We start from the raw sequence: 26,441 nt of genomic DNA, 5'->3' as shown, positions 1-26,441 counted from the left end.
TAGGATTATCACAAAATGGCAGCTCCCTGGTGCCTGTTTTCGCATGTGTTTAATTGTCGAAAACTCGGGTAAGGTCCATAGGAAATTTTTCTAAAATGGAGCGACTTGGGCTTAAAAACACATGGCCGACCCGTAGGGGCAATAACATTTTTTGACCGAACCATTCCTTTAAGTCTATTCTTATTCCTCTTTCTTCTCAGATACCTTGCACCTTATTGCACGTGTCACCCCTTCCACATCCAAGAGACGGGTCATGGACCAAGCATTGCAAGATTACCATAAGCAATGTGTTTTCCGTCGTTATCTGGGCCGACCGATATGGGCCTGTATGTCCATTTGTGGTTCCGGCAATACGGACCAACCTGCAAACGTTTATGATGTAAGGCATCCCAGAGGCAACAGCTGCTACCTTGTCAAGAAAATGTGTTCTTCCACATGGCCCACCAAGTACCACAAAGTAATCCTTTGTCCACTTTGCTAGACGACAAAAGTCGGAAGTGCACAGATGGCATTGCACACTGGATTTTGTTTGCGAAATAAAAGAGCAGTGATTGCAGCCACCTTGCACATTCTCGTGAACATTCTGTAACAAAATAAAGCACTGGCAACAATTCACAGTGTGGTTGGTAAAGTATGGGAATTTTCTGGAACCGTACGCTCTGTGTGTGCATGTCTGCTTTTGTTTATGTTGTTCCTTTCCGGAGCTAGGTGCTCACATGACAGTGTGGTATACTTGGCACACACATGACGAAAATACCTGGAGTGCACACCATGAGCAACGACTCTCCACAACTAAAGTCAACCATGTCAGTGACTGTTGCGATGCTCTATGCCGCCCACACGTATAGGTATTGGAAGCGATGCACACATTACAATTGCACACAATAGGAACGCCAACTGCGTTTGTTGGCCATCTCAACAAGTACGCTAAAAAAGCTAACTGTGAGATGGCCTGCCGTCCTGTATATGGTGGGACTGAATGGCGTTGATTTTGTCCGGAGCAGATGTATGCGGGTCGGTCTGTACACTATCCGTACTTTAAATGTGCAAAGCTTAGTAACTCATGTCATGTCGTAATGTCTTCCTTCACTCGCAAACCACATGGTATTATCAGGGGCACACCAAAATAAAGGTATCAGTCAGATGTCCTGCTGCACTGTATGTCACGGGAATTAGGCATTGATGATTGTGTGTGGTTCAAATGAATGTGGGGCAGTCTGTACATTATCCATACTTTAAATGTGTAATGATTACTAACTGGTGTCTTCTCGCAATATCTTTCTTCACTCTCAAAGCACAGGGTATTATCAGGGGCACACCATACCAAACATAAATGGTGGCATGTCAGTCCATGACCGCCACCAAGAAAAATGACGTACACCATATGCAAGTGCAGGCACTTCGCATCACCTCTGATTGGGTACCAACTGCAAAATGCCCTCCACAACCATTCTGTAATGGTGTTCACCCACAGGTACATGCATATTTCCAAGGGTGTATGCTGGGGTTACATATCAGTATAGGAACGGACCCAAAGAAGGCAACATACTAAAACCAACTTCCAATCAGTGTCCAGACTGTTAGTTCAAAGGGCCCTAGCCATGCACACAAGGCAGTAGAGGTTTGCCACTCCAACACAACATAGTACACCAAATGGAAATGTCCCGATCTCATCTGCAATACTCTGCCCATCCCCAATGGGATCTGAAGGTAGTTGCCTGTGCAGCTACCCGACAATGAATTATATGTCAGTAGCTGCGTACAAGGTCCATGTCGCAAAAGTGTGAAAAAAAAATCCTTTTATGTCCCAATGTCTTACTACACTCCCTGGAGCAAGGTTCTGTTCACGGCCACACCAATCCAAACGCAAGTGGTGGCATATCTCACCATTGCTGCTGTAGCAAGTCTAACATGTCCTCCACAATGATTCGCCAAAGGCGAGTACCTTAGGACATTCACATATTTAAAAGTGTGTGGGATGGAACAAGGTATGGTTATAATAACTTAAAGAAGTTAGCGAAGGCAAATGAAATGTACTCTGTATACATATGTGTGCAATCGAGATACCATTAGCACAGTGCTCCCATGCATGTTCCAATGTCTTACTGCACTCCCTGAAGCAAGGCTGTGATCACAGCCACACCATTCCCAAGGCAAATGGTGGCATGTCTCACCACTGCTGCTGTGAGAAGTCTAACATGTCCTCAACAATGAATCTGCAAACGTCAGTACCTTAGGACACTTACATATTTAAAAGTCTGTGGAATGTCGGAAGATATAGTTATAATAACTTATTCAAGTGATCTAAGGCAAAGGGAATTCACTCTTTATACATATGTTTGCAATCCACATACCAATATCACAGTCCCATACATGGCTGCATTGCGTTGCATGGGTTGTGCCCAAGGCCTAGGCTCTTGGGTACATGCAGAGGCCTGCGGCCTCCACCCATGCATACAAAAGCCTAGGCCTTGCCCACAACCACTACAAGACAATGGGGCCATGCATGGGAACATGTGGCCACGTAGCTTTCCTGACTACAGGTACGTATGGGTACAGTAACAGACCCAAACAAGGCAACATCCTGAAACCTAGTTCCAACCAGTGGCCAGACTGTTAGGTCCAAGGGCCCTAGCCATGCACACAAGGCAGTAGGGGTGTTGCAGGCACAAAACAACATACTGCACTGACTGGAAATATCCACATATTGTCTCCAATGCACTCCCCATCCCCAATGGAGTCTGCCTCCACTCACTAAAGAATTATAGTCCCCTGTGCAACTACCCACCAATGAAGGACATGCGAGTAGGTGCCTGAATGGTCCATATTGCAAAACTGTGATGGTAAAAAATCCTTCCATGTGGCAATGTCACCCATTCTCAATTTCTTTGCATCATCTGCAATGCACAACCCATTCCCAAGGGAGGGTCCACGCAGTCACCCCAGAAGGTAGTCGCCTGATGAGCTACCCACAAATTGCCTCACTGCTCTCCCATGCATGGAGGCATTGCATTGCCGGGGTGGTGGCCAAGCCCTAGGCTCTTGGGTACAAGCGGATGCCTACAGCCTCCGCCCATGCACACAAAAGCCTATGCCTTGCCCACAACCACTACAAGGCAATGCAGGCATGCATGGGAACATTTGCCCACGTACCATGCTTGCCAAACCTACCACTGCCACTGACACTGCTACGCACCGCCACAACACAATGGAAACCCACAAAAACAACATAAGGAGCGACACCCCTAGCCAACAGCACAGCACATTGTCAATGTCATTGCATCATCTGCAATAAAGTCCCCATTCCCAATGGAGCGTCCATGCAGTCGCCAAAGAAGACTGTCGCCTGAGGACCTACCTGCAAAATCCTGCATTGCTCGCGTACACCCCTGGCACACCACCGTCTTCTTTGACCTAAACAAATATATCATATTTTCTGCTATTCCGTCCCCCAAACTTTTCATCCCCTATTTTACCCACCCGATCCTGCAAAGCATGTTTTGCAACCCCTTCCGGCGCGGCAAAATTGCTGCAGTGCTCACGTACACCACTCGCATGCCACAGTCTTCTTCGACCTAAACAAATGTATTATATTTTCTGCTTTTCACTCCCCCAAACTTTTCATCCCCTCTTTCACCCACCCAATCCTGCAAACCATGTTTTGCAACCCTTTCCGGTGCAGCACTATCCTCTGATACTCCTTGGTGGCGTTTCCCCAAAATTTTACGCACAGCACGCTTCCCTCCAGCCAACCACCGGCTGTGCCCAATGTTCGTCAACATCAGAGCGTTCAGCAAGCCAAAAGAGACTTCTGTCCACGGAGCGAACAGGGAAATGGGTCAGCGGAGTGGAGCCAGATATCACTAATTTTTTTAGCTGTACATTTCAGTTATTTGCAAGAAAAGTACTGGTCGGATTTTCACCAAACACACAAAAGCATGCTTTCTGAACCAAGCCCCCGCTTCTGCCACAAATTTGGTTAAAATCTGTCCAACCGTTCGGCCTGTAGCCGTTGCAAAGTTTTTCCCCATTCAGTCTACGGAAAAAATAAAATTTGGGACTCCCCAATAACCGCCCCCCCCCTGCACAAAACCTCACCAAAGTTGGTGAAAAAATTCAGAGCGGACCATATACTTTTTTTGCAAAGTTTGGTGAAGATTCCTCCAGGGGGAGCGAAGTTATAAACTGCGCAAAAAATGGTCTATGGGTTTAGCAAATTAACCATAACTACACTGCTGATACTTTGGGCCGTGTCATATATTTATATATGTTATTAAGGACTCCTATCTAGGGGATTGTACTGCGGGTTGCCAGAGTTGTTGGTTGAGGTGCTGTCCAGCTAGGTGGGTAACGGATTAGCGGCTTTGAATGTAGTAGTTAAGGCACCTTAGGGTACCAACCTCTCCTGAGTAAGTAGTCGCTTTTTGGCCATCTACTATGTTCAGTTACCCAAACCCAGAGACCAAGTTACACCCTATGGACCTAGGTTTGTAAGCTCCTATTGTGCCATTTTCCATGCTGTCTAATTTGAGCGAGACATAACTGAGATATATCGGTAAGATTCAATTGTGTCACAAAAGGACTTCTCGAGCCAACCAAAGAGATATGCCCAGTGGGAGGGAGTCCAATGTAGAGACACATCACATGATAACAATGTTCACCCCAGAAATATTAAACTGCCCCCATCGTCCATTTATGAGACCACTATCTTGGCGGAACGTATAAACAGGTGTGCTCTTACAAATGTGACCATGTTTCGTTAATATTAAGGGGCTGGTTGCGATCTATTCTTAAACTAAGCCCAGTTAGTGGGAATGGCATGCAGAGTGGAGCGACAGCTTAACTGTGGGGACTTCAATTAGAGTTTGCACGCAGATCTCTACAGCACGCCCGTCTAACGTCCAACTGAAACAAGCACTTTTGAACTCTCACATGCTGATAACGCAAACATGTGTCCAAAAAGTGTTATTTGTTTTTTGTCGCAACATATGGGTGGGAAGAAAGAAGGGTTATCTGTACGAATCAACAAGGTCGTTTGTCAACAGCGCCTCAGGTTTCCAAGAAATGTTTGTAACGCAGCCAAAAGAACTACGTAGCGCCATCGTTAGTAAGGGTATGCAGCCATCTGTTGCAGGTTTAGCCTTGGAGAGCCGGCTGAAGTGTGATATATAAATATATATCATATATATGAATTTCTTGCACTCCTCGCAAACTGAGCTCTACAGAAAATCAAGAAGGTGGGGCATATATTCAGCAGCAGGTATGGTGGCAGTTGTTGCACATGATTTGAATACACAGCAGGTAAACAAAATAGTCAGTTAAAGCACCTAAGATACAACCCTAACTTTCTCGATGATTGAAAATGTGCTAGAGTGGGAAGCTGTACTTTAACACTTGTTCTCAAGGTTCCCAGATGTCCCAGTTCCCATCTCAGGCTCGAGGCAGGGTTAGAAAGGTGCTCTGCACTCTGCTAGAGTGGGAAGCTGTACTTTAACACCTGTTCTCAAGGTTCCCAGATGTCCCAGTTCCCATCTCAGGCTCGAGGCAGGGTTAGAAAGGTGCTCTGCACTCTTGTACACTGCCGTGGCTCTCAACAATCTTCTGCCTTGTACCTATGCAGGGGAGGGCAGACGGCTCCTGAGAGGACACCAGGATTCCAAACGATTCACCGGAAGTTACATCTGGAAAATATGTTCAATAGAGGGTCCTAAGCAGGTCCCCATATTAGAGGGATATACCGAGTAGGAGCACAAAATTATTAATGGGTGGTTCAAATAATGTGTTCTAAAAAAGCTATTTTTTTTAAAAAAAATGGTAAAATGCCATAATATTTACAATGGTTCTGAGAGTTAACACATGAAAAATCTGGTAAACGAAATTATTCATGGTAAGTCACCACTGGCGAATAATTTTAGTGTTGGGGCTTAAATATTTCCCCAAATTAGTGGGAGCGACTGAGTGTAGTGAGGGCGTACACATTAATGTAGTGGGTGCGGGGGCTCTCAATGAAGTAACACAAAATGTGGGGGACCCTGTGTGAGCCATGCTGAGGCCCCCCCTCCCCAAACCTGGCACAAAACACATCCGGATCACACTCTGGGCCAGCCTGACCCACGATGCATGCACACTGCACACAATAATCATGCTGCAGTAGATGCATACCACACACTGTACTAGGTGAAAGATGTATGTACGTCTTTTAATCAGACCTTAAATCTTTCACCTAGCCTAGGAACAAAAGGTCTATGCCTGGCGCACGAGTCCTGACACCCAAATGTACCATCCAACTCAGTGTGTGGCCAGTAATATTACACACAGTAGGAAAACCATTAGCAAACATGTTCATTCTGTATCTGCCAGTATAAAGTATCCTCATGCATGAACATTCTCTTGTTGCCTTTACCCTTAATGGCAATAAAATCAATTGTCGCAAGAAGAAAACATATTACTACTGCATAAATGCTTGCCCAAACCTGCACTATCATGTAAGAATACTCTTCATGTTGACTTTCACTCAGTGCAGTAAAACATGCAATGTTATATTAAGGAACAATTTCCTTGTTTGGCTGTATAACTGCCTCCATCCTCGACCCACCATGCAAGAACACTCAACATGTTGACTTTGCTCTTAACACCTGTAAACCATGCAATTCCACAGCAAGAAAACATGGGCCTTGCCCCTAATGTGAGTAGAGAATCCAATGATACAGAACGAAAATGTCCGGTCTGCCTGCTTCATTGTGGTATAAACCACCACCCCAAACCCTCCTCCATGTAATAACATTCATAAATTGGTCTTTCCCAATAATACCAGTAAAGTATGCAAGAAAACCTACGTGCCCAATACCCTTTCCTGGACCCAGCCTTACAAGCACACATTAATACCTATTCACCCACCAGCTACTCACTGACCTAGAGGCAGCTGGTGATTTTTTTTAATTGGAGGGTAAACATTTCCCACAAATATGTCACAGGGATTGAGCGAGCCCAAACCAACCAAAGGGGATTCGATGGCCACCGCCTGCCTGAGAAAGGTTTTTGAATAATGGGTTAAAATGTTTCATTATACCAGCAGTGCATAGGAGCATTTCCCAATGCATGTTCATGGAGCTTTTTAACCACAATATATGCCAGTGTAAAAATCTTCATGTCGATGATGGCTACACCAATAACGTGAGTATTCCCATCTAAGAACATACTCATGTTTGCTTTGCACGTAACGAATGAATGTGTGTAGAGGTGCACTTAAAGTAAACCGAGCTCCTGATTTGTCAAGGGGTAACAAAACATGTAAGCATGGGCGTAATTATAGGAGGCACAGGGGTTTTTGTCCCCCCCAACTTCTCTGGCATGCCTTTTTGTCCCCCCCATCTTTTGGGAGGGAGGGCAGGGGGCGGCAATCATCAATTATGTAATTGAACAATGAAATTACATAATTCTGCCTGGCAGCCGCGCTGCAACACATTTAGGGCTGGGATGCCCTGCATAGCTCAGTCCCTCACCCTGGCTGGCCTAACTCAAAGTCAGCAGCCAGGGTGCTGAACTGCGTCTTGCAGGGCCTGGCGCCTGTGCTGTCACGCTAGCAGCATCACTTCAGGGGGCCAGTAGCACAGAGCATCACTTTCTGGCTTTGTGTTCGTGCGACACACAGACAGGTACTAGGAAGCTCATTCTGCTTCCTGTTTTCTGTCTGGAGGCACCTGAGTGCGAAGAGGTTAGGTCGGTGTAGTTTCATTCTCCCCATTCTGCATCAAAGTCACAATAGCATCATGCAGATTAATGTGAGCCTAACAAATCCTTCTTGGGTTTTAAAGCCATAGTCATTATTTCATAAAGCATGCAACATTATGCACCCTTCTCACTTCAGATCACTCCCTCCCATTCCCATTTCTAAAGGGACAAAAGTCCCTGCTAATAGTACCCCCCTCACTCCCGTCAGAGCCTAATGGCTCGTATTGTAATACTCTGTTGATACAGAGCAATGTGAGGACCCTCTGCTGCCTGACGCTCCTTCAGACATTGTCCATGAATGTGGGAGACCTCTACCATTCGGAACGGGTGAGGCGTCCTGCTGCCAGGACAATGAGCGTGCTGAGCAAGAATTTACTCAGCACACATTGGGCCTCATTATGATACTGCCGCCGGTATAATTATTTTCACGGCGCCCGCGAATGGGCAATTACCGGGTCATTACAGCCTTGCCGGACCCAGTAATTGCCCATTCGTGGTTGCCGGAAAATATTCTTCCCCATTCCCATTGAGCCCCCTAGGGCTCAATGGGAATGGGATAGCCGGATGCACTGGCACCATTCGTGAATGGTGCCGGTGCATCTGACATGCTCTGCTCGAAGGTGCCGGTATGCCCGCCAGGTCAGACCTAGCAGGCGAAAAGGCACCCGTGAGCAGAACTCGTAGTTTGCTGTTCCAGTAGTAACGGCGCTGGTAGCTTACCAGCGCCATTACTACCGGACTGGCAAACTTATAATGAGGCCAATTGTCCGGCCAGCGGGACACTTTTGCCGCTGGGCACCCTCTTTGAGGTGCCAAATGGGAGAGGTGTCCCAATGACAAATGTCCCGGTCTGGCTCGTAAAAGAGCTACGGGGGTGGGCAGCTTGATCACCCCCTTGCGACTCTCCTGCTCGGTACTCCCCTATTTAGAGCCATTTGAACACAGGAAAACATGCCTTACTTTTAATCAGTCTGAATATTGTAGAAAAAATATATCAGCATGTAGACATATAAGGTGCTGTGCAGAACCCAAGTTTGGAGATATATGGCATTTAAAAATCTATACCAATTACACTTGGTCACCCACTGCACTACTTTAACCAATGGTTTCTGCTTTTAAATGAAAGGAGAAATCAGACAAATTGCTGACATTCCAGTGAATCTTGTCCTTTCAGCCATGGCTTTATAGTTCATCTAGGTCAAGTCAACATAGCCCAAAATGTCAGGTATCAGGGGGTGATAAATTCTGGTCTGTTTAATGAACGTTGCACCACTGTTTCCATGGGTTATTCTAACTGTACATATAAATGTTGTGTGATCACAGTGTATGTCAGTGGAGGTGCTGGGTGCATTTGTGTGTGAGAGTTTGTGCAAGCATATGTTTGTTGACTTTTGTGTCTGAATGAATAATAAATAATGCATTGTTTGTATGTTCTAGTGGAATTAAGTTTGTGAATGTTATGTTGTGTCACTGGGTGCATGGCAGGCCGCCTGAAGATGTGTGAGGGCCCAATTGAATTTTAAAGATACGCCACCAGTTTTATGAACGTTATAACAGAGCGTTAGAAATGGACTCATGTGGTGTAGTAGTTTAATGTTAACCCTCTGGGATTTAGGTTGTTTGGCCAACGTACGAAATCATGGCAGAATTAACCCTAGTAATTTTCGTGGCGAATACGTTTTTACCTCAGTACAAAAAACCCACCCATAAACCCTGACTACCACCCTCGTTTTTCAACAGATAAAATGGTGGATTCTTTACTCCTTTCCATACCCTGGCAGGGAAGTTTCATCCAATATCCTCCCAACTCCCAGGTCAGTTATTTGAGAGCGCAGGACAAAAATGTCAAGACTTACCTGTAGTACAGAATATGTTCTAATAGCCACACTTAGCCACATATTACTTTTCACTTTCAGGTGAAAAACACGTAAACCACAGATATTACTTACCTGATGAAGGGTTTCCAAATGCCCAAAACGCATCGTAAATAAATAGGAGACAACTCGCAGAGATATATTATCTCACCACAGTCAAGAACACCTCCTCAACTTGATATCGGTGCTAATTAATGTTTTTGATTATGTTTCACAACTTGTTTTCGAACACCTTTATGTAATGAACTTACTTGATTGGCCACAAAGGGATATTCCCATCCGGTGGTCCACATAATATGTTTAATTTGTGCTTTTATTGAAATATTTAGTTGTGTTAAATTCTATGTAAACACATTTATTTTGATTCATGGTTATTTATGTGTTTATCTTTCACCATTGCATTTACTAATGTAATAGTAAATTGCTATAATTGACAATTGCATTTGTATAACTGATTTGAATTAGCTTGCAATTAATTTGCGATAAGCGTGCCCTAGTTTTGTCTCTTCGGAGGATCTTCCACATATTGATTTGCCCATAACGCCAGTAATGAAACACTCCTATTGACTTTGCCATTAAAGTGCCATGCCACAATAAGAAAACATGTCCAAACTGGCTGCACCAAAATGCCATTCTAATCATGTAACAACATTTATCATGCTTACTTTACCATAGATGCCTAAACATGCCATGCCACTGTAAGAAAAAGGTTGACTGGCTGCATTAAAATGCCAGTCTAGCTACTCAATAACACATCATGCTTGCTGTATCATAGAGGCCCATGAAAAATGCCATGCCACAGAAAGAATGTTCTAGATTGGCTGCGCCCAAATGCCAGTCGATAATAGCACTTATCATGCTTGCTTTATTGTAGATTCACGGTAAAATATATGTCATGCCGCAGTAAGAAATGTTTAGAGTCTAACCACTTAATAGCGTATATTGTGCTTGCTTTACCATAGTACAATGCCCATTAAAAATGTCATGGCACATTAAGAGATCGCTAGACTACATACTAACACTTATTGTGCTTGTTTCATCATGGATGGAAAATAAAATGGCTTAGGTACGCCCTTCCAATTCCCTCCTCCCCCACATCTCACCCCAAACAGCCGAAATCTGTTCTAGCCCAGAGCAAACACATGTGCACACACCTTCATACAACATTCACTCCCTCATGTACTCATCCCATTTCACTCGTTCATTCATACATGCATCTATACACCATACACTCACTCATTTTCACACACACATTACATAATACACCCTGGAATGCATGCACATATACATACAAATATTCATCTTAAAACTCCAACACCCATGCATACACACACACTTACAAGAATGATTGTTCTTTCTTGCCTGATGTGCAGGATTAATGTTAACCGAGGTACTCCATGCCTCCAGCTCCCGTGCTCCACCATTCCAGACAGAAACCAGAAAGCCTAGTTCCTGACTTGCACAGTGGAGCAGAAGGAACCTGAGACCTCCATCTCACGGCACTGGAACCGGAACATTGCACTCCGACTTCATAAATAAATTATTTTTTTCTTAAGCTGGACGGGGGCCACCCAGGATATGGTGCAGTCCCCCCCCCCCCACAAAGCAGGCTGTGGTTCCCAGCCCCCCTGCTTTGCCAGTTGGGGTTCTGCTCCAGATAATTCTTTCTAAATTATTGTGTTGAAGTGGTACATTTTAAAGCACAATTGATGAGTAAAATTGGGTAAAAAGCCCTGCAATTTACACTTGGTTCTCTAGGTAACACATGCAAAAATACAGTAAATGTCATGAATTCACGGTAAGTGGACTTGTGTATGTTTTCAGTGGAGGGGCCTTAATAGTTCCTCAAATGAGTTCCAGCAACCAAGCTTAGCAATGAAGTCCAAAATGATATAGGGAGGGCAGAAGGATTCCCTCCCCAAGACATTCTTTTTAAATTATGTGTTAAAATTGTGCATTTGACAGCACAATTATTTTAAAAATGTGGTAAAAACCCATAAAATATACAATAGGTTATCTAGGGTAACATATAAAAAAAAAACAGTAAATGCTGCATCACCTACAGTGCACAGGAGAGTTTTACAACATTTTCATGAAGCTGCCCAGACAGTCTACCTATGCCAATAATGATCACTGTAAATCAATTGCATGAATCTGCACTGACAATCTATATGTGACAGGAATTTCACAGTTAATCCCTTTCATGAAGCTGCACCCACAATCTATGAATGCCAGTAATGGCCACACAGTAAGTTACTTTCATGAAGCTGCACCTACAATCTATCAGAGCCAGGAATGGTCTCAAGATAAATCAGTATCATGAATCTTCACCTACAATGCAAAGAGAGAATTCCATAATAACAGGATTAATACAGCTAAATCTGACGCAAAAGACATTTTTAGGATTCTTAAAGAACAGGAGAGCACCCCAGCTCCCCTAGACAACTTAGCAAAAGATGATGCCTCTTGGTGCCAATTAATACAAGATAGTCTCTTCAATAAGTTACACAATATTCGCTTAACAATGCTAGAGAAAAAAAAAACCTTTACTCCAGCAAGTAAGGATACCAACAGGAGTTTTAGTCTTGACTCCTCGATACCCCAATTTGATTTTCATCCCCTTACTCAGAATGAACTTCAAATAATCATCGAACATATGAAACCCTCTCAATGCAGAGGAGATGCCTGCTCTTCAATGATCATTAAGAAATGTCCCCCACGGCTCCTCGAAGCATTATGTATTTTCATAAATACTTCCTTAAAGGAAAATAGCGTCCCAGATGAGATTAAAACCACCATGGTTACTCCCATTCTCAAAAAAACGGGTCTGCCAATGGACAACCCGCTCAACTTTCGACCTATATCAAACACCCCGTTCCTATGGAAAATTCTGGATAGGGTGGCATATGGCCAACTGGCAGAACACTTGGAAAAATACCCTATTCTCCATCCGAAGCAGTCTGGCTTCAGGAATAAATTTGGGACGGAAACAGCGCTCTTAGAGCTCAAAACAAAACTATTGGGAGATATGGATAAAAAGGGACTGTCATTAATAATCTCCCTAGATCAATCAGCCGCTTTTGATCTGATTGAACACTCTATTCTTATTCCCAGATTACAAGATGTAGCCAATCACTCAGTCTCAGCAGCACAGTGGGTCCAATATTTCTTGGAGAATAGAAGCAGTAGAGTCTGCACAGCTTCGGCAGAAGCTACCCCAATATCGGTGCTATACGGAGTCCCCCAAAGGGCGAGCATATCACCTTGTCTATACAACCTCTTCATGGCACCTTTCTTCTTCATGTTAGAAGAGGAGGGGGTCATTTTTTCAAATTATGCTGATGACACTCAATGCGTCATTCCACTAACAGGATTCCATGAGAGGGATGAGCTTGAAGTAAATAGCATCTTCACTCTAATCGAACAGTGGATGTTGGAAAACTTCCTTGCCCTGAACCGTAGCAAGACAGAGCTACTGATCGTTGGTAGTCCAAGGGCTCTAGAAACTCTTGATACAGCCTATAGTTCCTTCAAACTAGGAGATGACATCATCTCTCCACTGCCAAAAACTAAAATCCTAGGAGTTACCCTGGATTCTACCTTAAGCATGAAGGCTCATGTTTCCACAGTCGTGGCGGGAGCTGCTTACTATATTAAGCTTCTCTCCCACTTAATGCCTATGATTTCACAAGAATGCGCAGAGACTATTGCCAGGGCAATAATTGGGGCAAAGCTGGATGACTGCGGCAGTCTTCTTCTAGGCATTAGTCTACTTGAATTACGCAGATTGCAGGTTGTCCAGAACTGGGCAGTCAGAGTAGTTCTTAGACTCCCTAAGTACAGTCATATCACTGAGGCCAGAAGATCTCTTCACTGGCTTCCAATAGAATCCCGGATAGTCTTTAGAGTTCTGGTTACCACTTTTAAGTGTAGGCAACAAGCTGTGCCCACTTACCTACAGAATCACATTATTGAGAAACCCAACCAACGTTCTCTTAGATCATGAACTCAAAACCTGATTGTACAGCCCAGAAGTAAGACTTCTAAGGTAGAAAACGGGGCTTTTAATGTCAGGGCTCCTGCCCTCTGGAATAAACTTCCGGATCGATTAAGGCATCAGAACTCCTTGTATGTCTTTAAGAAAGAACTTAAAATACATCTCTTTACCTAATCTATACTTGGTGAACCTATCCGCTATGACTCCTCGAACCACCACTATCTAGAACCCTGCAATTTTGATCTCAAGGGTTCACCCAGTTGTAAACACTCGGTCTTCCCCTCTCTACTCTTACCTTTCTTCTCCCAAGAGAAGGATACGTCTTTGTGTTTTACTGTTGTATACTACCTGTTTGTCTGATCTGCACCTTTATGCCTGAGGGTCAATAGCGCGCACTACAAATTTAATGTAACGTAACAATCTATCAGTGCAGTAAATCACTTTTATAAATATGTGCCCATAATCTAACAATGCCACTAACAGTTACAGTATATTAATTTCATGAATCTGAGTCCACAATCAATTGAAGCCGAGTCCACATTATATGCCAGTATGGTCACTGTAAATCACTTTCATTAAGCTGTTCTACTGACCACCCTATGTCTCCACCATACCCACAAATGCTCTCATTCACACTCCCACTCATATCTAGACATGTGACGGTTAGGAAAGATTTCATTTATGTGCAATTTTCCCTTCATTCGCTTCAAACTTTTTGCTTTTGTTTGGCTTTCCTATCCTGACTTTTTACAGTGGAGCCCAGCCTTCAGCTGAACTCCCATGTGCTTTTGCTCACTTGTTATGAGGAAACTTTGTTTCCCCTAGTCTTTGAATAGGTTGACATTAATTGGTAACTTTTTAACAGTGCACAATGTACCTTCCAGTACAGTGCATGGCAATCCTTTTTGTTTTATGGCCTTAGACACCCTCAAAGTATTTTTTGGTGATTGTACGAGTGTGCCTGGGATGAACTGGTGGCAGCAGTTACTTTTTGTAATATTTTACTTCTTTTTACTGAATCATACCGCGTTTACAGTGTTTGGTTCAAGACTGTGGCCAGGTCAGAAAATGGACAAGCCACAACGTCTTTTGTTCCGTCCCATGGCCATTTTGTCCGTTACCTTCACCCAGGTCGAGTAACATGATTTTCGTTATATGGGCATGCAGCCTCCCTCAAAAAACATTCTCTTTCACAGGCTTCTGCCTGTCACAAGTGGGTGTGCCCAGGAAGCAGGTTGGGAGTGTCTGGTTCCAATTCAAACTACTGGTGCCAGGATGTCTGGAATGCCTGAATGACAGACCACTGTGGACCATGATTGGTCCACGACTGGGATGCCTGCAAGAGAGCATGTCTTCAATTGGAAGTCCTCGATTTTGATGATTTTGGCGTGAAGCTAATCTTGGATAAGAAAAGAGGCCCTGCATCCATTCCAGGTCGATCTCCTGAGTTCTCACCAAACTACAGAAGGAGGAAAGCCTCCTGAACAAAGAAATGGACTTGTGAACCTGCCGGAGACGCTTTGGAGGTTTTAGCACCCTTCAACCTCTGCTGTCCCGTCAGACCTCTGCTCTCTTCTTCGATCAAGAAGGGCTGCCAAGGTGCTCCACCCGTTTGAAGTAGTGGGAACAACTATGTTCTGTACCCTCTTCTTACCCACCAAACGAGCCACTTCGGAAGTGTTCCTGGGCCATCCAGTGCACTGTCCTGCTCTTCCTCAGGATATCCCACAGAACTGCTGCCATCTTGACTGCCAGCTTGAGACTTGGGACATTACCTGCTTGTGGTCCCATGCAGTCTCCCGCTAAATTTTGCAGGCCTAGCTCCTCTGGGTTCCGAATTAGGAGAGTGTGCAACACTGCCTGGATCTGTGATTTGTGCATCACTATATGTTGGTGACGGTTGTTGTAGATCCGTTGCTGCTCTGCTCTGCTGTGCCCTGCAGCCTGCTGCACTGGGATTTTCTTCATGCCTCCTTCGGAAGTGGAGAAAAGGCAACTGTGCCATCACAGATGACCGTTCTCCCTCGCAGCTGCTGAGAGCCAGAGCACCGCAAAACTGCAGGACTCGGACCTATGAGCGACCTTGACTAAACTGGCAAAGTTTGGTCCGGACTGTGCCAAGGGTCGGTGAGCACTTACATCATTTACCAGGTGCCCCCTGGCACAACTGATCACTTTTACGCACGAGTATCTCTAAAAAGGTATTCAAACTTGGCTGGGTTAGCCTGCGCTCCCCAGCTATTCTCGCCATTTGAACACTGCTTTGTTGCCAAGGGCAGACAGGGCCTACTCGAATAGTGGGAACCAATTCTTCATCACCTCATGCCCCTTCCTGACTTGCTACTGCCCTCCCAAGAAGACCCACTTTTTGTTTCATCTGCGCAATCATGCATTTTTATGCATAATTGTACTGTTGAGCACAAGGCTCCACACTTCTTAGGTCTGAACTCGAAAGTTAGAGAATGAACTCTGAAGAATTGCCTATTGCTATTACTGTGTTAATTCAACCCTCTACTTTACAGGTTGTGGCTAGATTTTACCACTGTAGTGCATTAGGAAACGTAACATATGTATATTGTATAGTATAAGGATATTGTGAGATAACTGTTTTCGCATTAGAAGTTACTTGTGTCTATTGGTCCGGCTGACAATAAATCTATAGATATTTTTGTCTAAGAGTAATTTGTGGTTTGTTGCTGTGTGTGCTCATTGTGTGCTTCCGATTACTCTCAACCCTCCTGAGACTTAGTCTTGACCACCTGCCAAGCTACCTCAATTGGTTGGCTTCTTCAGAAGATTCCCCAGTTTCACTAAACAGAAGGTGGCCTCCTAAACTTCTGTCCACCAGGTTAGAGTTTATAAATCCATCTTAACAAATTGGTGTACAGTGGTGGGATAAGAGCGGAGGTACCCAGTGTTGCACACTGGTAAGGTACCCAGGTTACACTTACATGAAAGACAGTGTTCTTTGTTTAACGTTAAATGTAAGCCATTTGCCTTCACTTATAATATGGGAGCAATTACGGACATTGCTTTGGGTGCCTCTAGATCAGAGACACTGAGAATGATGTGTACCGAAAGGGGCCTGTCGGCTAATGGTACTAAATCCAAAATGATTCAAAGGATCACAGATTGGCAAGAAATGCAGATTCTGGCATTGCCCTCCTATGATAGTGCAGAAGGTACAGGGGGTATCCTAAATACCAGTAATGTATTGACTAGTGCTACTGTAGAGCGAAGCAATGATGAAGATGAGTCCTCTGTTTCATTGACCGGTTCTGGGGCTGAGGCCATGCTGGAATTCAAGAGCTGCATTTTAAACAGAAAGAGCTTGATTTTCACATGGCTGAGCTGGATCTGGAGAGGTCAGAAAAGCAGTAGGACAGGGACCACCAGTTGGAGCTTGCTAGATTGCAAGGCATCAATGGTTCCACTGGAGGTTCTGGTAATGGGTCTGGCCCCTCCTCTCATCCAAGATTTCAGAAAGATCTGCTTAGTTTATATGATAACAAGAATGATATTGACTGGTTGATTGGATTTGAGTATGCATCTAAGGTACAAGAGTAGTGGATGCTGATAAGATTGCATGGTTGCTCAGTCGACTTCCCCATTCTGGCTGCAGTGCTAGTATGGATATGTCAAAGGCTGACAGAAAAGGCTTTGCAAAATTGAAGCAAACTCTGGTCTTAAAGTTTGGGAAGACACCTGCCCAGTACTTGAAAAGATTTAGAGAATACAAAAAGAATGAAGGTAACACTTGGATTTCGTGTGTTGCTAATTCTTTTAAAAACTTGATTGGTTGCATTGAAGGATACAAGGTCACCACCTTTGAGGGTATGATGTATTTGGTCATGCTTGAACATATTTTTGCTTCTTATTCCCCTGAGCTTAAGCAGCACTTGGCTGACGCAAAAGAGATAAATCCTAAAAAGTTAGCCATTGTGGCAGATTTGTAGGTGTCACATAGAGTGTCCCATAAGGACAAGCCTGATTCTGGTAAGCAGGAGGAGGGTAAAAAGATAAGGAGGGTGGGCGATCTGAAAAAATCTTCCTCTCAGAAGGGCCACATAACCTTTAATAAGGAGAAGTCACCTGAAAACTGTCAGAGTAGTGGGAGTAATCCACCCAAGCATAGCCCAGGTTACAGTAAGCCTCCCTATGTACACAGACCCAGTGGATCTTGTGTGGCTTGTGGAGCAAGTGACCATGTGAAGGGGGACCCAAGATGTAGTAAGGTCAGCACCTTGTGGGTCTACTCTGGTCTGGCCTTCCCCTCCTATGAGGAGGAAGACATTATCACAGGGGCATCCTTCTCCTCAGATTCATTCCCCAGTGAACAGAATCTGAGGTAGTCTTAGTTTCCCCGGATTCCGGGGAGCCAAGAGTTTCAGAAGCTTATGCTAGGATACCTGACAACACCAAGCACTACTTTAAAGACAGTGTGCTGATCAATGGAGTAGGCACTCCTGCCCATAGGGACAGTGGAGCCAGCAGAAATGTGGTCGATGCCACACAGGTCAACAAAGAGGAGATTGGATTGCCAGAGCCCCCCTGATGCCCACCAAGTTAGCTGATGGCCCTCCTCAGGTTCCCAGTAATGCCTGTAAATCAAACTATCAATGGTACAGTAGTGAGGATTCCTGTGAGCATACAGAGGCAAGTCCCTGGAAAGGTCCTGCTGGGTAATGACCTTAGAGACCCAGGTCTTGTGGGGAATACAGTAGAGAGACCCTGCACAAGGTCACAAACAAGAGCTGCCTTGGCCAAATCCAAGGCTGAGCCAAAGCCAAAGGGGAAACCCAAGGCTAAGGGAGTCAGAAAATCATAAAGAGGAAAAGAGAATATTCCCCTAAACTCATCTACCACTGAGGTGGAGGTAGTTGACCAAGCACCTGAACCTGACGACCAGGAGGTGCTGCCTGAAATACTCAACCCCCATGACCATCCAGAACTCCAAAGTATATTGGTAGAAGGTAGTCCTGGAAGGGAGGAGTTTAGTAAGGGTCAAAGTGAGTGCTCATCTTTGGAAGGCCTAAGGAGATAGGCCAGCTAAAGCTTTGCTTGGCCTATTTACTAGGGTTGGCTTCCCTAAATAAGTTGTGTATAACAGATGCAGCAACCGTATGTCCAAGTATATGCAAGCCATGTGGAACGAGTGTGGGGTCACTTATATGTTATCATCAGCTTATCCACAAACAAATTGCTTAGTTGAGAGGTTCAATAGAACTCTCAAAAGCATGATTGGGGCTCTGGAAGAACCCCAAAAGAGAAAGTGGGATCTCCTGTTACCATGCTTACTCTTTGCTTACAGAGATGTGCCTCAAGAGGGGGTTGGCTTCATCCCCTTGAGCTTCTTTTTGGTCACCCTGTAAAGGGACCACTGGCCATAGTCAAGGAGGGTGGGAGGGTTGCACTCCTCCTGTTACCACCAATGTAGTAGACCATGTGCTGGGGTTAAGGAAGAGGATGGTCCTCCTGATGGCTCAGGTCAGAGGAAAGTTGAAGGATGGTCGGGCATTGTTCAAACATTGGTATGACCAGAAAGCTACACTTTTTCACTTTACCCCAGATCAAGAAGTCCTGATCATGAACCATATACGGCCTCAAGCCCTGCAGGAGAAATCATCAGGCCCTTACACAGTTGTGGAGCAACTGTGTGAGGTTAACTATTCGGTGGACCTTAAAAGTGTTAAATAGGCTGAAAGCTTTCATCCCCAGGGTTGAAATAGTTGCACTGCTACTGGCCTCCCATTTGGAAGAGGAGGAATCAGACCCTGTCCCTGACATATTCCAGAATGGCCCTTCAGATGTCTCCATTGAGGGGGTCCAAGTGGCCTCTCACCTGACTTCTCACCAACAAGGGGAAGGACTTTGCTGAGGCAGTTCTCCTTGGTCTCACTGACTCCAAGTTTGACATCTTGGTGCAAATATGAGTTTGACACTCATATTCCCTATACAAAAGTAGGGGATACAGAATGTCAGCTAAGGTGAGATCCTACATCAAGGCAGAGGTCAACAAGATGTTGGGTCTGGGAGTGATTGAGCCTTTCGGTAGTCCCTGGTCCCTTCCAGTCGTCTTAATGCCAAAAGTCGGTACCTCTGAACTTCAGTTCTGTGTGGACTAGAACTGATGAGCTGGTGGATACTGTAGGTACCCCTAAGTACCTCAGCACATCTGACCTCACTGCAGGCTATTGGAAAATAGCTCTAGCAGAGCATGCCAAGAAGAAGACAACATTATCAACTCCAGATGGCCTTTACCAGTTCAAGGTAATGCCCTTTGGGTTGAAACATGCACCTGCCACTTTGCAAAGGCTTGGGAACCATGTTTTAAATAGGATGGATGAATTCTGCTTAGCATATCAGGATGATATAGGAGTCTTCAGTGCCACAGAGGAGGAACGTGTGGAGCACCTCAGAATTGTGTCACAGGCTCTTCAGAAGGCCCACTTGACCATAAAGTTCATACAAAAAAAGGGGTAGGGAGAGTCCCTTGAGCAACAGTGGATAGGGACATTAAAGAGAACAAACAATGGTATCCCCTGTTCTAGGAGTTTTGTTTTTAATAATTCAAATTGATTTTAAAGTGATGTGTATCTAAAAAGATATCACAATTAGTTAAAGACTGTATGGATACTGAAAACAATCTGACAAATGAACATTTTATGACTTTAACAATTTTATTGGGAGTAGAAAAAAGATTTGAAATAAATAAAATCCAAACTTGAAGGAAAAGCCATTTTACAAACATGAGGAACCAGACAAAATTTCATTGGAGCAAAAAAAGGGGAAATGTGCAAATTTAATCTACCAAGGAAAATTAATAATGAATCAATCATTACATAGCAAGGATGAATCCAACCTGAAATTAAAACTTGATATCAAATGTGACTAAACAGAAAAAATTCATTAATGAAAGGAAAAATGGCACATATAATCTTGCTTAAAATGACACTCTGTTAATACAGCCACTTGCTTGATTAAACAAACTATTATTTGCAGCAAATATCAAAATAAGGTCTGCCAACGTGTTTGTGTCAAGAAAAGTCCAAATAAACTTCAAAATCGTTTAAACAAACATCTATAGTACATTTCGGTGAAAAAGCCACCTGCTGGGCATTACATTATGGTTGAAGCCTTCATCAGGGCGAAAAGAGAACTGGACCCGGTGTGGAGGCAGACACCTAGAGAAAGGAGTTTTGAGGGATTGTTTTCAGAGTCTTGATAAACTGAATATATCTAATTATTTTTGACTGCATTGTAAAGGAACCTGAAGGGAGAAATCGTATCCTGGTTAGGAGCAGAAAATGGGATCTCTGGGGTCTGGCTGTTGTATCCCTCTTATTCGAGGTGCGTGCCACGGTCAAAGAGGCAGACAGGCTCAGGTCTTTAGGTGTGCTGCAGACCTGAAAAAGTGATCAAACCAAATGTCCGATATTTTATTTTCTAATTTGAAACAATGCATGTTGTTCAAGCAAAAGCACTGTTTGGGTGTTAATTTTTTAACCCCTTAAGTGCCATGGATGAGATATCTCGTCCTTGACATTACCTCCGTAGTGCCAAAGATGAGATAGCTCATCCTTTTCGGCACGTTGTTTTGAGCGATCCCTGCAAAAATCCCTGGACAGAGGGAAATGTCTCTGAAATTGGCTGGATATAAAGACAATTCTCAGACCTTTCGCTCTGGCCACCCACCGAAACACACCGCCAACAACACATGGCCTACCTTCCCGCGTCCCCACACGTGTCCCGATGAAAATGGTACCGCACATGTGTGGGTGCACCTACCTGGGGCGCAAAAGGAAAAGGGTAACCCACTGGTAACCCCAAGCCTTTCGGCACAGCACATTTTGTTCATGTGGGCAACCTACAGATTTGGGCCTAGAGTATCGAAGCCAGCAAGGAAAAGAGGGAACCCCATGCATTTCCCAAAAGAGGACACCCATAGGAATCCACAGAGGTCTGACTTGCGCAAATCACCCCAGAATTTATTACCCAGAACCCCTGTCAATGTCTAAATTTGGGGGTGGGGGAACACAATTTCCGCACATTTTACTCTGGTCGCCCACTGAAACACACCGCCAACACCACATGGCCTACCATCCTGCGTCCCCACAGATGTCCCGATGAAGACGGTACCTCACATGTGTGAGTGCACCTACAGGGGCGCAAAGGGCAAAGCCAAAAACATGGTTAACTCCAACTCTTTTCGTACAGCACGATTGCAGGATTTTGACTCATGTGCACACCATACAGATTTGGGCCTAGGGTGTCCAAGCCACCAAGGAAAACTGGGAACACCATGCATTTCTGAAAAGAGGACACCCGTGGAAATGCACAGAGGTCTGACTTGCGCAAAGCGGCCCAGAATTTATTACCCACAACCCCTGACAAAGTGTGATATTTGGTGGGGAAAAACACAATGTTCATTTTGTCGGGGTTTCTGAGTGATACATTCTGGGCCGATTTGCACAAGTCAGACCTCTGTGGATTCCCACGGATGTCCTCTTTTTGGAAATGCATGGGGTTCCCTGTTTTCCTTGGTGGCTTGGACACCGTAGGCCAAATCTGTAGGGTCTGCCTGTCAGAAAAAATCATGAAATTCAGCTGTCGGAAAAGACCTGGGGTCAGGGGTGTTTTAGGCTTTTCCCTTGGCGCCCAGGTAGGTGCACCCACACATGTGAGGTAGCGTTTTCATCGGGACATGTGTGGGAACGCGAGAAGGTATGACATTTGTTGTGTTTGTGTGGTTTTCATAATGTTTCGACCCATTTGCTGTCACCCTTTGTCACACAACCCTTTTATTTCCCAAATGTACCCTACATTTAGTCGCTGCTTTAGGCACCATACACTTTTGTAACCTGCTGTGCTCTTTCAAAAAATGTATGCTTGCTGTTCCTCACCACATTGGTTTTCCTGATTTACACATTCTAAGTACGTATGTTCAGGCCGTAAGCATAAAACTCCTGTGTACCATGGCTCAGTGTTTGGCTTGTGGTATTGCTTGTTTTGTGAAACACTACAAAAAATGTGTGATTTCCTAACTACAAGAGTCGGGGAAATGTAGCAGAGCATTGTTTTTCTCAAAATTCATAGAACCCATTGCCGTACCAAGCCAACCATGTCCACCACACCTTTTTTCGGTCATTTTCCTGCTTTTTCCCCAAACTATGGAATTTTCCCCTACCTAGTTGTTGCCCGACTTGGGCAAATCACCCCTTCCTAAACTTTGAATTTTGTCTACTTTTCACAAATGTATGCCTTTCTGTCCTCCAATTCGGCTTTCCTACCCTTTTCTTCCATTCCATCCACGCATATCCAATTGGCAAAAAAGGCCAAAATCGCCTACCTCTCACAAAACTGTTGCTAACCACATCAAAATATTTTTTTTTTGTTCCCACTTGACCTGTTCATGAAATCCAGGAAATTGGGGAATTCAGCACAGCGAGCCATTTGTTCCTAGATCTTACAAGGAAAAACCACAGGCTTCTTTGTACATCATTTTATTGGCATTTTTTAAAAAAAACACAACATTGTTGCCCTTTTTGGTTATTTTCTCTCATCCCCCTACAGTAAGCTAGGATTCCTGGGTCACATTACGACCGCCTACATGTGAGAAAAAAAGGGCAACAAGGGCAAGGGCAAATTTGGCCAAGATATCTCATATAACAAAAAAGTTACAAGGCATTGAATGGCGACATACCGAAATCACCAAAAAAGGCCTTGGCACTGGGGGGAAAAAACCCATGGCACTTAAAGGGTTAAAAACATTTTTATTGAAAAAAGTACCTTAAATGAGGAGCCGGTTGGGAGTCATGGATCTATGGCTTGTGCATTCTTAAACTGACTCCATTCTCACGACGGAGACCAAAGTACTAAAAGTGAATCAATCAGTCTTGGTGTAGTCCCAACATTAATAGGAATGCCATTTGATTACAGCTTCCTAATATGGGAGTAACAAAATATAAGCTTTAAGCCTTAAGGCATACTACGCTGGAGAAAGACATGTCATTATGCGGTTTCAGTCTTGTATAATGTCGGGTTCAAACTATGTGGACCCTTACCTTGGGATCTTTCAATTGTTGAAAAACAGAGGTTGCATGTGTTGATTCGTAGCGGAATAACTTGCCGACCAAGCCGTTTGGTTGTTGCAATGCGAGGCCAAACCATCTTCAAGCTTTCTGAGTCATTTTGTGGTTGCCATGGGTAAATGGGCAATGTCGGCGCATTATGATTTGGTACGAGTGTGAGGTGTCTGCTGACATGAGGTGTAGTCTGGTCAGGTGACCATAAGTCAGGGATCAGACGATTGGTTGCTGGTTGGATGAGTGCGTCACTCTGTACAGGGCATCTTACTGCCATCTAGCATTTTTGGAAACTGACGTTTGATTGGCTAGTGCCGTGACGAGCCTCTGGGTTTCTGGAAAAACTCACAGAAAAAACCCTGAAAGGCATTGGGCACTTTTCTGAGAGCATTAACATTAAAAAACAAAAAACAAATAACCAAGCAACACCAACTGGTGCACATGAATGTGCAGCAAAAGCATTCAATGTGTGATGCCAGATCTGTTCGGCAGTGGGCATTTACAAAGAGCATTCAAATTTGAAGACCAAAGAGCCAGGCAGCACCATCTAACACGCATGGATGTATGTCAAAAACATCAACGACAATCACGGGGAAGGAGACTTCAGTGAACACAAAATTCCAATTTTTAATTTAGCTAATTTTGAACTAACACCTTCTCAAACTTCCGTTTTGACTAAGGGATTATCATTTGTACCCATGCAAACCACTGATTGGTTTGAAACAGAAATGGAAATTCACCGATTCTTCAGAACTCTTCAACTGAAAGCATTCTTTGAGGATGTTCCAGAACAGAATTCAGACACTGGTTTACATATTCCGTCGACTTTCAGACCCCAAGACAATGAGGTCCCTAAAAAAATCATCACATTTGAGAAATGTATATTATGAAATCAGAAGCAAAATCTTTCAAACACAATCTCTCTCGAGATGAACACAAAGCTTTAAATTAACTTTAAAAAAATCCAACAATCGTGAGCAAACCGGCCGACAAAGGGGGTGGCATAGTTATCATGACTAGTGACCAATACTTAACAATGATTAATGACTTAATACAAGATCATGAGTTATAAAAAACTCAGGAAAGACCCCTCTTGTGAAATAAGATCTGAAATAGAGAGTGTGGTCAAATATGCTTATGACCGAGAATGGATTAGTAATAAGGAATTCAAATTCCTGACCACAAATCAAGGTCATACACCCTCATTGTATGCTTTACCTAAAATACATAAGAACTTGGAGACCACTGGGGAGACAAATTGTCTCAGGATGCAGATCCATCCTTGAGCCCTTGTGTAAATGTATTGACATCTTTTTAAAATCATTAAGTGTCAAGACTGAAACATATTTGCATGATACTATGCATACAATTAAAATATTTGAGAATCAACCTTTCGACCCTAAAACTCAAAATTTGGTCACTATGGATATTAAATCACTTTATACCAGCATCCCTCAGGAACAAGCTATTGAATGTATGCACCAACTACTTACCCAATTTGACCAACAGGAACATGTCCCACACAATTTCATTTTAGAATTAATGACATTGGCATTATGTAAAAATGTCTTCGAATTAAATGGTCAATTCTATTTACAGACCTAGGGGACCACAATGGGCGTAGCATTTGCCCCAAGCCTTACAAATCTCTACATGTCCAACTACGAATCTCAGAATATTCTATGTGACAATATCGATACATGAACTGCATATTAAATTGGAGATGTTACATAGATGACATTATCTTTATATGGAACGGCTCCGAACTAGAACTTGGACTGACAAGGGAAAATGGGCAAAAAGGCCAAAAGATCCCAGCGCTTGCGTCATAATTCTAAGGAGGTTGTGCAGCTGCGGTCAATTGTTAGTGTGTGAGTGCCTTGCCCAGCACCCACAGTGTAAGCAAATTAGAACAAGTGTAACAATCGAACTGCGCCACACACAAGAATTTTCTGCCACAAAGTACAGGTGTACAGTTATTTAATCCATGCCATGAACAGCCTGACACGTGTTTCGAGCGTAGCTCTTCCTCTGAGGCACATATTCATGTCCAAATTGAACCACAATTAAATAAGTTGTGTAAATCAAAACCGGAGTCAAAAAGCGTAACTTAATTAACTTGCAGTTGTCATTATAAATTAAATCTGCGGGCTGCCGGTCGGCTGAAAAATGAGTCCCTTGGACACAACTTGTTTTAGAACTTGAACTGTTCTTGGTTTGGCTCAATAACATCGATAGCAACATTCAATTTACAATGTAACAAAGTAACAAAGAAATTGCGTTCTCAGATCTCAAAATCAAACATGAAGCTGGAAGGCTGGAATACCGTATTTATCGCAAAACAGCGAGAAACACATTATTGCATTTCTCTAGTAATCACCCACGACATTTGTGAGAAAACTTGCCATACGGGCAATTTCTTCGAATAAGAAGAAATTGCACCAACATTTGTGATTTCTATCAACACTCATAGGATCTAGTAATCCGTTTGACTGAAAGACACCAAGATTCGCTTTTAAAAGAGCGAAAAATATACGAGACAAACTTGTTCACTCTGATTCAAGAAGCCAGCGGCCAGAATAGGTATTTGGAAACTGAGAACCACGGTTGGACATTTTCCATATGGATCCTGTTCTGTTTGCCAATTTACTACAAAAATGAAATATTTTAAAATTGCCACAAAAACATGGGTCCTAGGTTCCCTTACAAACTGCAAATCCCAAAAAGTTATTTATTGCATTGAATGACTTTGTG

The sequence above is a fragment of the Ambystoma mexicanum genome, chromosome 10 (genome assembly GCF_040938575.1).
Source record: "Ambystoma mexicanum isolate Mex_15411 chromosome 10, UKY_AmexF1_1, whole genome shotgun sequence".
Lineage (NCBI taxonomy): Eukaryota > Metazoa > Chordata > Amphibia > Caudata > Ambystomatidae > Ambystoma > Ambystoma mexicanum.
This window is presented reverse-complemented; position numbering follows the sequence as displayed.